Source organism: Anoplolepis gracilipes, chromosome 16 (genome assembly GCF_047496725.1).
Source record: "Anoplolepis gracilipes chromosome 16, ASM4749672v1, whole genome shotgun sequence".
Lineage (NCBI taxonomy): Eukaryota > Metazoa > Arthropoda > Insecta > Hymenoptera > Formicidae > Anoplolepis > Anoplolepis gracilipes.
In genome coordinates this window covers 9,264,463-9,274,846 of record NC_132985.1, presented here as the reverse complement: position 1 = coordinate 9,274,846, position 10,384 = coordinate 9,264,463, and the positions used below count along the sequence as shown (strand labels likewise).

Below are 10,384 nucleotides of genomic sequence, written 5' to 3'. Positions count from 1 at the left end.
AGGATTAAATTCACGTCTATTATAATTATATTGAAAATTTGGATTTGAATTTCCGTTTTGGTTCTGTGTATGAAAAATTTTTCTCCTGCATTCATTTTTAGAATGCCCAATTTTTTTACAATAATTACAAGTTATAGTTTGAACATTAGATTTATTAACTTTAAATCTTTCTGCGTGATATTGTGATTTTCGTATGAATCTAACTGCACTTTCTATTGCTTCTTCTAATGTATTAAATTTCTGTGCTAAGAGATGTTGTCCGATATGTTTGTGTAATCCGCAGAAAAAGTTATCTATTAATTTATTAATAGCAAAAACTCTTAATCCTGTTCTTGCTGCTGGATCAGGATAATTAGAAATTGCAATAATCATTTCAGAATTTAATTTCCTTACTTTGGTAATATAATTTTCAATGGATTCATCTCTATTTTGCCTGAGATTATTTATTTCGAGTTCCCAATGATCAAAAGTTTTGCTATTGCTGAATTCTTTTTCCAACGCGCTACATAATTCGTCGAGATTCGTTATCGTATATAAGGATCTAACTAGTACGGCTTTGCCTGTTAATTTTGTTTGAAGGATTGCTCTGAAAAAGAAGGTTCTTTCGACCAGTTCGACTAATTCGAGAATTTCTTTACAGTCGGATATAAATTGATATGTTGGGATATTTTTGCCGTTAAAAACTGGTAAAAGTGTTAAATTATTCCGAACAGAAAAATAACTATTATTTGACGAAACAGAGGATCTACGACTGTGGCTCGTCTCGTCTTGATTTTGCGTAAAATCTGCCGCTTGATCGTTTATGATTATCGATTTTACCTTAATGTAAATTTAAATTCTAAGCTGCTGTGTTTCTTAAACTACTATTTTCTAAACTACCTTCTTCGGAACTATCTGTATTATAATGCGTTTTAGGATTTCTTGTAGTTCATTAGCTTACAGTAATACGGCGTATAAAATCATTGCTGGGGACTGAGGAATGTTTGATGCTGCTCCAAGATGCTGTTGACTCGAAGTCCGATGAAGTAGCCCTTTTACGTGTCGGCTATCCACGGAGTTTCGTTGTCGTTCTCTCGGAAAGGTTCCGGGATGCTTCGTCTTCTTCTTTGCTCGTTGTATTGTATTTCCGCAGCGTCTGCCTGACCTTATACCTTGTATATTAAGCAGTTATTTGCCAAGGTTTTATTGGTGAGTAGATTTCGAAATTATTGCACCTATTGCTGCACTTGTTAAACAGGAACAGTTAGCGTTAGTCTTCGGTCTTCTACCTCAATGTTGCGCTGTACGGCTTGTAAGGTTTTCTTGAATTCAGACTTCTCCGCTCGTATTCTTCTTTCGTGCTTTATTTCGACTTCATACTTTATGTAAATAACGAAGTGAAAATGTTGGTAACGATTTGTCTTCTGGATAACTGGGTACCGCTGCCACCAATTGTTACGTGCTGAACGTGTAATGAATAAAAAGGTATAGTTATCTAGTTACAAGACTTTATTTGGCGCAATGCTACAAGTCGAAGGTGTTTTCTCAGAGAGAGACGACTTAGAACTGACTACTTTTATATCGCTGGACCTTCATTCTCGGAGGTCCCCACATGCAGATAAAGTCGTGTGGCATCTCAAAGTGATGCGCTTATCGCTTAACCGAAAGAGATATCTCGCGAAAAAATATTAAGAGTGTCCTGTGGCTTATGCACATCTAGCGTGAGAAACTGCTGTCTCTTAACAAGATATCTATTCGTGAAATATTTGCGTGGGAAAGTTGCGGTACGTAACACTTTCCATATGAAAAGAAAACAATACTTTAAGAACAGATGATTTATTTGCGATTAATGCCTATAAAGATTTTCAAATTAGTGTTTCTATTCTACATAATGTTCTCAATTTTTTACCTATAACTAACACTCCGTTAGATTATATGCATTTGATCTGTTTAGGAGTTATGATAAAATGATACTACTGTGGACGAAAGGTCCAACTTCTATATGTTTAAACGCAAGAGTTATTAATAAAATATCACATTTACAGATTTTATTTAGAAATACTACACCGGTTGATTTTGTTAGAAGACCTAGATCAATAAGAGACGTTAAGCAGTGGAAAGCAGCAGAATTTAGAAATTTTCTATTATAATCAGTCCTGTTGTATTAAGAAATATATATTACAAGAAAAAATATATACTCATTTTCTCACATTACATGTAGCTGTAACAATTCTTACACGTCGAAATTTATGTCAAGAAGAATTAAAAATTTTGCTGAAGCTTTGCTTCATTATTTTGTTAAGTCGATTGAAATATTATACGATAAACATAAATACATATCGCATAATGTGCATAATCTTTTACGTATATGTTCTGATGTAAGACTGTATGGTCCACTCGATAATTTTTGTGCGTTCAGTTTCGAAAATTTTATGACATTTATAAAAAGACAGTTACGGAAAAATGAAAAGCCATTGCAACAGTTGATTAAAAGGTATAATGAAATTGAAAATTGTAATTTTAATTATTTGTAGAACATGATAATAATAATAATAAGATATATTCATGTACAAATTTACACAAGAATGGCCCAATACTTGATAACGTTGATGTTGAATCGTAGTATCTCAGAATATCAAATGGAAAATTTATTAATAATTGTAAAAATTCTTCTAATAATTGCTGCTTATTATGAAATGGTAATAATATTCTGATTATATAAATGTTACACAAAAAATAAAGAAATTTGTGTTATTGGTACAAAATTGAAATATGTAAGATTTATATAAATCACCATGTCATGAAATATAATTTTGTGCGTAACATAATATACATATTTTTATAATAAAATATGTATACATAATTTCTACATGATCTTCGTTCATTTTGCGCAACACAGAAATGGATAACGAAAAATATATCATTGCGAAATTTAATGATAGTTTGCAGCTAATACCTGCTACATGGTACAACGCAGATACGTTTACATGTATTTGGCCTTGTCACTTTAAAACAAAGTTTCGTATTAATAAAGCTATAACGGCAAGAGAGATACTATGAGAAAAGTCAGATTGAAAGGAGTTACCAGTAAAAATTTTTGGCATTGCGAGTAAGTGAATAATATAAAACATAAATTTGTATATATTATTAGTTACATGTAATATTGCATATATTATTAATAATTTTTATAACTTCTTTTACACTTTTATTTTATATTATTCAGATACTTACGAAGAAGGTATACAAAAATTAATTTTGGCAGAAGATACATCAAATAATGATACAGGTCTCGCTTCAAATGAATTACAAGAACGAGAAAAAAAGAAGACGTATAAGAACCAAAAAAAATATTTATCTTTCTCTTCTGAAAAAAGATGTAGATTTCTTTAAAGAAAAATAGTGTTACGCAAGAAAAAATTCTGCCAGCTCTTCCACAGAAACAAAATTTTGTGTTGTATGACAAAGAGTTACAGAGTACATCTAAACATATTGGAAGAAATATATTAGACGAAAACATATTGTTTAATGTAGAAGCAAAAACGATGAGCATTAGCTACAATTTATTAACGTTATATGATATTTGTAAAAAAAATACTAATACTTAGTTTCTTTTCAGATATTAATAATAACAACAAAATTGTTACAGATAGTACATCTTTTATAAAAATAAAATTCTGCTTTACGTGTAGAAAATGAAAATCTATGTTTTTATGGTAAGTTTAAAAAATACTAATATTTTTATATATTTTTTATAAATAAAGAAGTATGCAAAAATATATTTGTTGCATAATATAGAAAACACAGGAATTATATTCATATTCTATAAACTAAATAATATTAATTTATTTTAGAATTTAAGGAACTAATCTTAGGAAAGTTAAATAGAATATTATTTAAATTGGACGATTGAAAATAAATTCGAATCTACTATGCATTGTGTGCAATAAACATATAAAAATTGCGCTTTACAAAATGTATTCAAAATATTCAATTGGTGGTCGAAGCATTATTATAAAGGTTTGATCAATCCATATTTATAATAAACTATTGTCAAAATACATATGCGTATATCTTTTTTTATCCTCTCCTTATAGCAAGTATTATATACCTTATCCTTGTATACATCTGTGTGGTGAATATTATATTACAGTACGTGATGCATTTTTCTGTTAGTTTGCATTTTTAGCAGACAATAGATGTGGAATATTTAACATCTTTAAACAAGTAGTCGATCAATGACAGCTGATTACGAACCGATCATAGTTCGTTTTAATGTTGATCGAGGTTTGTTTGATGTTGATCGACGTTCGTTTGATATATGATAGTGGTTCAAACATGGTTGAATCGATGTTTCAATCGATGTTGATCAATGTTCGATACAATGTCTGTTTAATGTTTATTTGATTGTGTCGTGATTCAATAATCGTTTTATTATAATTATCTGTATGAATACTGTGTAGAGCGACAGTTGTCTTTTTTATTACTGATTTTTATTATTTCTTTCTTCGCCTATTCTTTATAAAATGTATTCTGTGTATAGTTGGATCTACATTCATTCTGCTAAAGATGTTGAAAAATGCTGATTTAGATGAAACGTAATACTCGAGTTAGAAGAAGAACGGAGATGTGAGATTAAAATATATATTTGGGAGGAGTGTGTATCATAGGAGAGTTTGCGATCATCCTTGTGATAATCTTGTCATATCTGGTGAAGAAAACGAGAGCTTACGATCATCCTTGTGACATTCTTGTTATATCTGATAAAGAAAACTTTGCGCTCATGGATGACTTGATGAACATTTCGTCCGATTCGTCTGAATCGGATATAGAATCCTTATCAAATAATGCCATGTAATTTTTGCCCGTTTTGTACGAAAGATTAATGTATGAAATAAAACTATTAGTGGTGATCTATGAAGGAACGTGTATAACCATCCTTAATACGATCTTGTTATAGCTGATAAAGAAAATTTCGCGTTATGACTGTTGCACAAACTAAGATCTGTGTCTGAAAAATAAACTATTATTTTGCATGTGTGGTGATAAATATTTGAACTTATTATTTTTATAGACATTTCTTATGACTGTTTTTGTCAAAGACAGAAGAACAATATTACTTACAATGGGGCCTTTCATAAGAAAACTCGAAAAACATGTGAAGGAGACATGTAATCACTCTTGTTCGAGACGATGACAGTGAAACGAAGACTTTTTCACGAATATCGATACCAAAATTTATTCACGATCGAGAAGTAGGCATGCAAAATGTAGATGTGCAACATTTCACCCGCCAAGCTGAAGCTGTTGACTGTGTATGATTGCGATTATACAGAATGACCGGTCGATTTACAAAGAAAAATTTTCCGTCAAATTTGTAATAATTATAAATCACCTCTCGAGTATCCTAACAATGAACTTTATTCCAATGAACGCAGTTTTACTCGATTTGTGGATTCAGAAGATTGTTGGATAGATCAGTGTATCATACGGATGAAATATACAAAGCGAATAAGGGAATACGGATGTGGAACCAGTAGACGTTATCAATGTACAGAATTCAATTATGGTTGGGTAGCTGAATGTATCCGCGCTTGTACATATCTGCCGTGTGTGTATATATGTATCCCAACACGTATAAACAATAAGTGTTTAGAATTTATACTTTCGATGGCTTTTTACCATAATATTGAGACTGATTTTCCTGTCATTCATTGCATAATTCACCAAGAAGCATTATGTGAGAAAGTTGTAAAACTACGTACCGCAATGAAAATTGTAACAAAAATTGTTAATACAATTAAAGGCGGTCACAAATTTCTTTCTCATCGTAAGTTTCAACACTTTCTCGAAGAGCATAATGCAACTTATACAGATATACCTCTGTATTGTGAAGTTGGGTGGCTTAGCGCAGAAAAATGTTTAGAAAAATTCTTTGCAATAAGAAAAGAAATCTTCCTTTTCTTACAAGAAGAATTTCCTGCAAAATTTGATGAACTTAAATTTTTTCCGAAGATTTAGATCCTCTTTGTGAACTTGCTTTTATAACTGACATGACAAATCATTTAAATATTTTAAATTTGAAGCTGCAAAAGACCAATCAAATAATTTCGCAATTAGTTATGTCGATTTTTTTCGCAAAAAGCTGCAATTATTTAAAAATCATTTAGAAAATAATATTTTTCATTTTTTTCCATATCGAATTCTATCTATCACTTTTAAAGACATTTTATCTTAATTTTCATTCGCAGTAAATTTATCTCTATCAACAATGTAAGCGTTATATCTTTTCTTCTCCAGACAATCAGATTATTATTAATGCCGCCTATCTAATATCGTTTAAGCGTCCGAAACCTGTCCGCGCGTGAAATTATAGTCAAAGAAAAGTTCTATTAACTAATGTTATAATCCTAATAATATTGTAGATCCACATTTTCGTATACAACCGCGTGGCAGTGTGTTCCCCAGTGGTTCCTGTAACACATAATAATTTAGTGAAGTGAGAACGTTGTCGTTATTATTAAGATATATTCATGTGATCATTAATCATATTGTGTACGTGTAATTTACTCGAAATATACATACCTGTGTCAGTTCGCGGCCCCTGTCCATTCCGGGCGTCGGTCATCTTCTCGGTGTCAATTCTTCTCGCCATTAATCTCTCGTGTCCACACACCTGTAAATATAGAGACAAGCTTTCTATTCTAATTTTAATACTGAAATTATCGGGCTAATTAGTGCTACTTATCTGATGAGGTCATCCTTCCTTCACGCCTACATCGGGCTCTCTCTTTCTTCCTGTGGCGACGCGCGCCTCTCCCAGGGCGTTCCGGTTATCCTGCGTCGGTGCGCGCCTCCTCCAGGGCGTTCTTGTATTCCTTATAGCTTCTTCTTTTATTTTTTTTCTCTTTTCTTTTTCCTTATCCGCTCACCTGTGGCAAGGTCCGCGATGTCCGCCTTGACATACCCAGAGCCTTAGATATCTGTAACATATAATTGAAGAGATTAATATTTTATTCGGACGTCTTCGTAGGGAGTGTCGTTAGACAGAGAGCGATAACCATCCTTACCTAAGTCCTTACCTAGTCTCGATTCGGTCGAGAATCCCTCCATCCTGCGGGTTAGGAAAGGGTTCGCGGAGAACTCGCGGGGAAGGATCGGTCGACAACGAAAACCCTCGTCGGAGGCGGCTCACTTTCCACCCCGAGACTTGATTGTCTCCCGTGTTCTGGATGATCTGGATACGGGGGAATTTACTTGCGGCAGTGGCGATCGTCGAGAACGCTCGACCGAAGCGGAGTACTCTCCACTCGCAGATCGTTCCTGCTACCAGAATAATAATAATACACATGTATTGTAACAATAGTTTATTATAAATATGGATTGATCGAACCTTTATGATGATGATTCGACCACCAATTGAATAATTTAAATACATTTTGTAAAGCACAATTTCGTACATGTCTATCACAACGCAGAGTAGCATCTAATTTATCTAAAGCAGGAACGTCATCATAGTCGTTATCCAATGTCTCGATAATAAGATCGATTCTCTCATCGTCTTCCAGTAAATTTGCCAACCATTCTCGTTTTTCATGTCCTTTGACATACACTCGAGAAGATGCATCTTTCAACGTCACGGCGTCGGTGATTAAACTTTTGGCCCTGTAGTACGGAATGTTTCCATTTTCCCATTGCAGATTGTGATGTTTTCCAATCAACCATGCAACTTGAAATCTCTCAGATCTCTTGAGCAAACGGAATGGTGTAAGACTCGTAAAAATATAATGAGAGAATACAGAACCCTTTGTCAGAATCGCAATTTCTTTCACAATAAACTTTCCTCCAACGATAAATCCTTGCAGATCCATAAACGTTGGCACAACCATAATGAAAGGATATTGGCGAGAACTACGACGGACGACTAATGTCGATCATCGAGTATCGCTAATTTTATAATGTTATAATGTTATAACATTGGAGGGGATTATTCCTGATTCATGTAATTTTGCGGACAACATTTGTCAACGGGTTACATTCGACAATGTGATCGTATAAGATGAGGCAATATGCGGTAATATTTGCGGGTACGTCTAGCTTACATTCAAATTCTATTCTTACGTCCACGGTAGCATTTTTGACAGACTCATTTTGTCGCGAGCAGTCAATGACCGTGAGAGGACCGCACTCTAGAAATTTTGCCATGGTAAATAATACATTATCGTTATTGCATCCGTAATAAGATTTACGAAAACTCGCGTACATGTCGAATAGGATAACGTATCTCTTTTTATCAAAATCCAAATTTAAATCATCATACAGATAAAAATCAAAGTTAGATAGAGTTTAACGTTTGTCAATTTGCAGTCGTCGAATTTGGTAATATCTTTCGACGCGACATTTTTTCTATCAGTCTGTAATGCAAAGATTACGTATCGCGGTTTCTCCAGCTGAGAGGCAGTTTTCACAGTCCACGAATGCTTGGTCGTACTGTGTAGCAAAGGAAATTCGTATAGCTCCCACAAGCGGAAACTCATGTTCAAGTATTTACCGCTCTCCAACGCTCGTAGCAAGGACAGTTTACTAATTTCGTTCAATATTACGTGAGGCATACGCCATTGTATTTTGTGTAATTCAATCTCAGCTTCAGCAGCCTGAGCTCCAAATAGACAATTGTTGTCGTTGCGTGAACGTATTAGAATCAATTCATGACGAGCGTTAATCACAACGCGCTTATAAGCCTCGCAAAATCCAAGCAACAGGTTGAGCGGCACGCAAAAATTGATGTAACCTTCACCATTATTTGCAACTATATTCCACGCAGCATTGTGCAAGATTTTACTTGTCTTGTGTGTAAGGGAAATGTAGTTTTTAATCGTGCAAATTATTCCAACGTTTCTGTTGCGATCAATTTCCACACCGTTGAGTTCATATCGAAGTTCATCAAACATGAATGCAACACAATTATTTCCCAATATCATTAGTTCATCCTTTTTCCCTTATCGTCAATTTTCCTTCGACGTAAAGGAAACTCTCGCACGGCAACGTGTACAAATCCTGATGCTGTATAGGTATCCGTATCTCATCGCTATATCCAAGTGTTGTATTTGCGTATGGATTGTACGTATGAGTTTCAATTTTTACTATATGGTCGTCAAAGATCGGTTCGTTTCCAATGTTCAAAATGTCAATCATTCTTTCAATTATTTCGTACGACAAATCCCAAAGACTTTAAAAATTCACGATTCAACGCTGAGCTTCTTTTTAGCGTAACCAGACATCTGATTATTGTCACCAGACACTGCTCGCCTCCTCGCAAAAGTATTGTCCCTCGTAAAAATATTGTCTCTCGCGTGCTCCGTTTCATTCAACACGAGCATACTATTTTTGACGTTGTCGTACGTGCAATCGTACGGTAATTTCCTCTCCTCGAAAATCGAGCAATCGACCCTCCTGATCCACAACACGTATCGTTAAATCAGTAATGTTTCGCACGACGATCGGTAGATAAATAATTTGCGCGGGCGTTTCCGATATCTTATATCCTGGTGGTACGCTCGGAGAAAATTCATGTATCGTGTGTACACGCTTACTATTGCTATATGCACCAGCGGTCACACTGCATTCTATACGAATAATCTTTACGTTAATAATATTTATCGGCTGATTCGTACTACTTCCGCGGCTGCAATACACGATTGGAGAATCCCAACAACGATCCTATGTTGTTAGGCTTATTAAAATTTATTCTGTATATACATTTAATTTCACTTTTCAACGTATTATGATTAGCGCAAATCACTATTGGATATTTCTCATCATTGTTATTAACAATGTTGTGGGAATCGTATTGTAAAATTGCATGCGTTAGATATTCATTTATACCATGCAATTCGTACGATCCTTCGGGAATCGTAATTTCCGTGTCGTCGTTGTCAAAGTAAAATTTATTATTCGAGGAATTCACGTTCGGTATCGTATGATAAGTTTCAAAATCCGTTAAACCAAGTTCGTAATCATCATCGTTCAAATCTATGGCTGGAAAGTAGCTTACGGCAAGAATGCTACTCTTACCAGTCAACGTAAGTGTCAGTGACATGTCGAATACTGAGTCACGACAGTAGAATGTTAGGCTTTAAATTTAATCGTTTGAAGAAATTGTAGACACAATTGTCCGCAAATACTCTGATTATAATTTTGATAAGACGCATGATTGTATTCAATTTTTGTTACATTCTGTCCAAAATATTGCACCAATTCTTCGGGCGGTTGAAGATTTCCAAAACTGTCAAAATACACAACATTATCTCCCCTCTTTGCATATGCTACCCAATGAGTACCAGGAGCCTCAACGTCGTCTAAATTGACAATGTAGCTCTCGTTTCGTCGCACGCCGCTTATCGGTAAA

The 10,384-nt window shown here is 34.3% G+C and overlaps 1 long non-coding RNA gene across 1 annotated transcript; it reads left to right on the top strand.

Moving 5' to 3' along the window:
• The first annotated feature begins 2,951 nt into the window (after positions 1–2,951).
• LOC140674823 (uncharacterized) lies at positions 2,952–3,910 on the top strand. The gene is made up of 3 exons (XR_012048283.1): positions 2,952–3,088; positions 3,203–3,692; positions 3,831–3,910. It is a non-coding gene; the product is annotated as an uncharacterized lncRNA (long non-coding RNA).
• Positions 3,911–10,384: the final 6,474 nt, after the last annotated feature.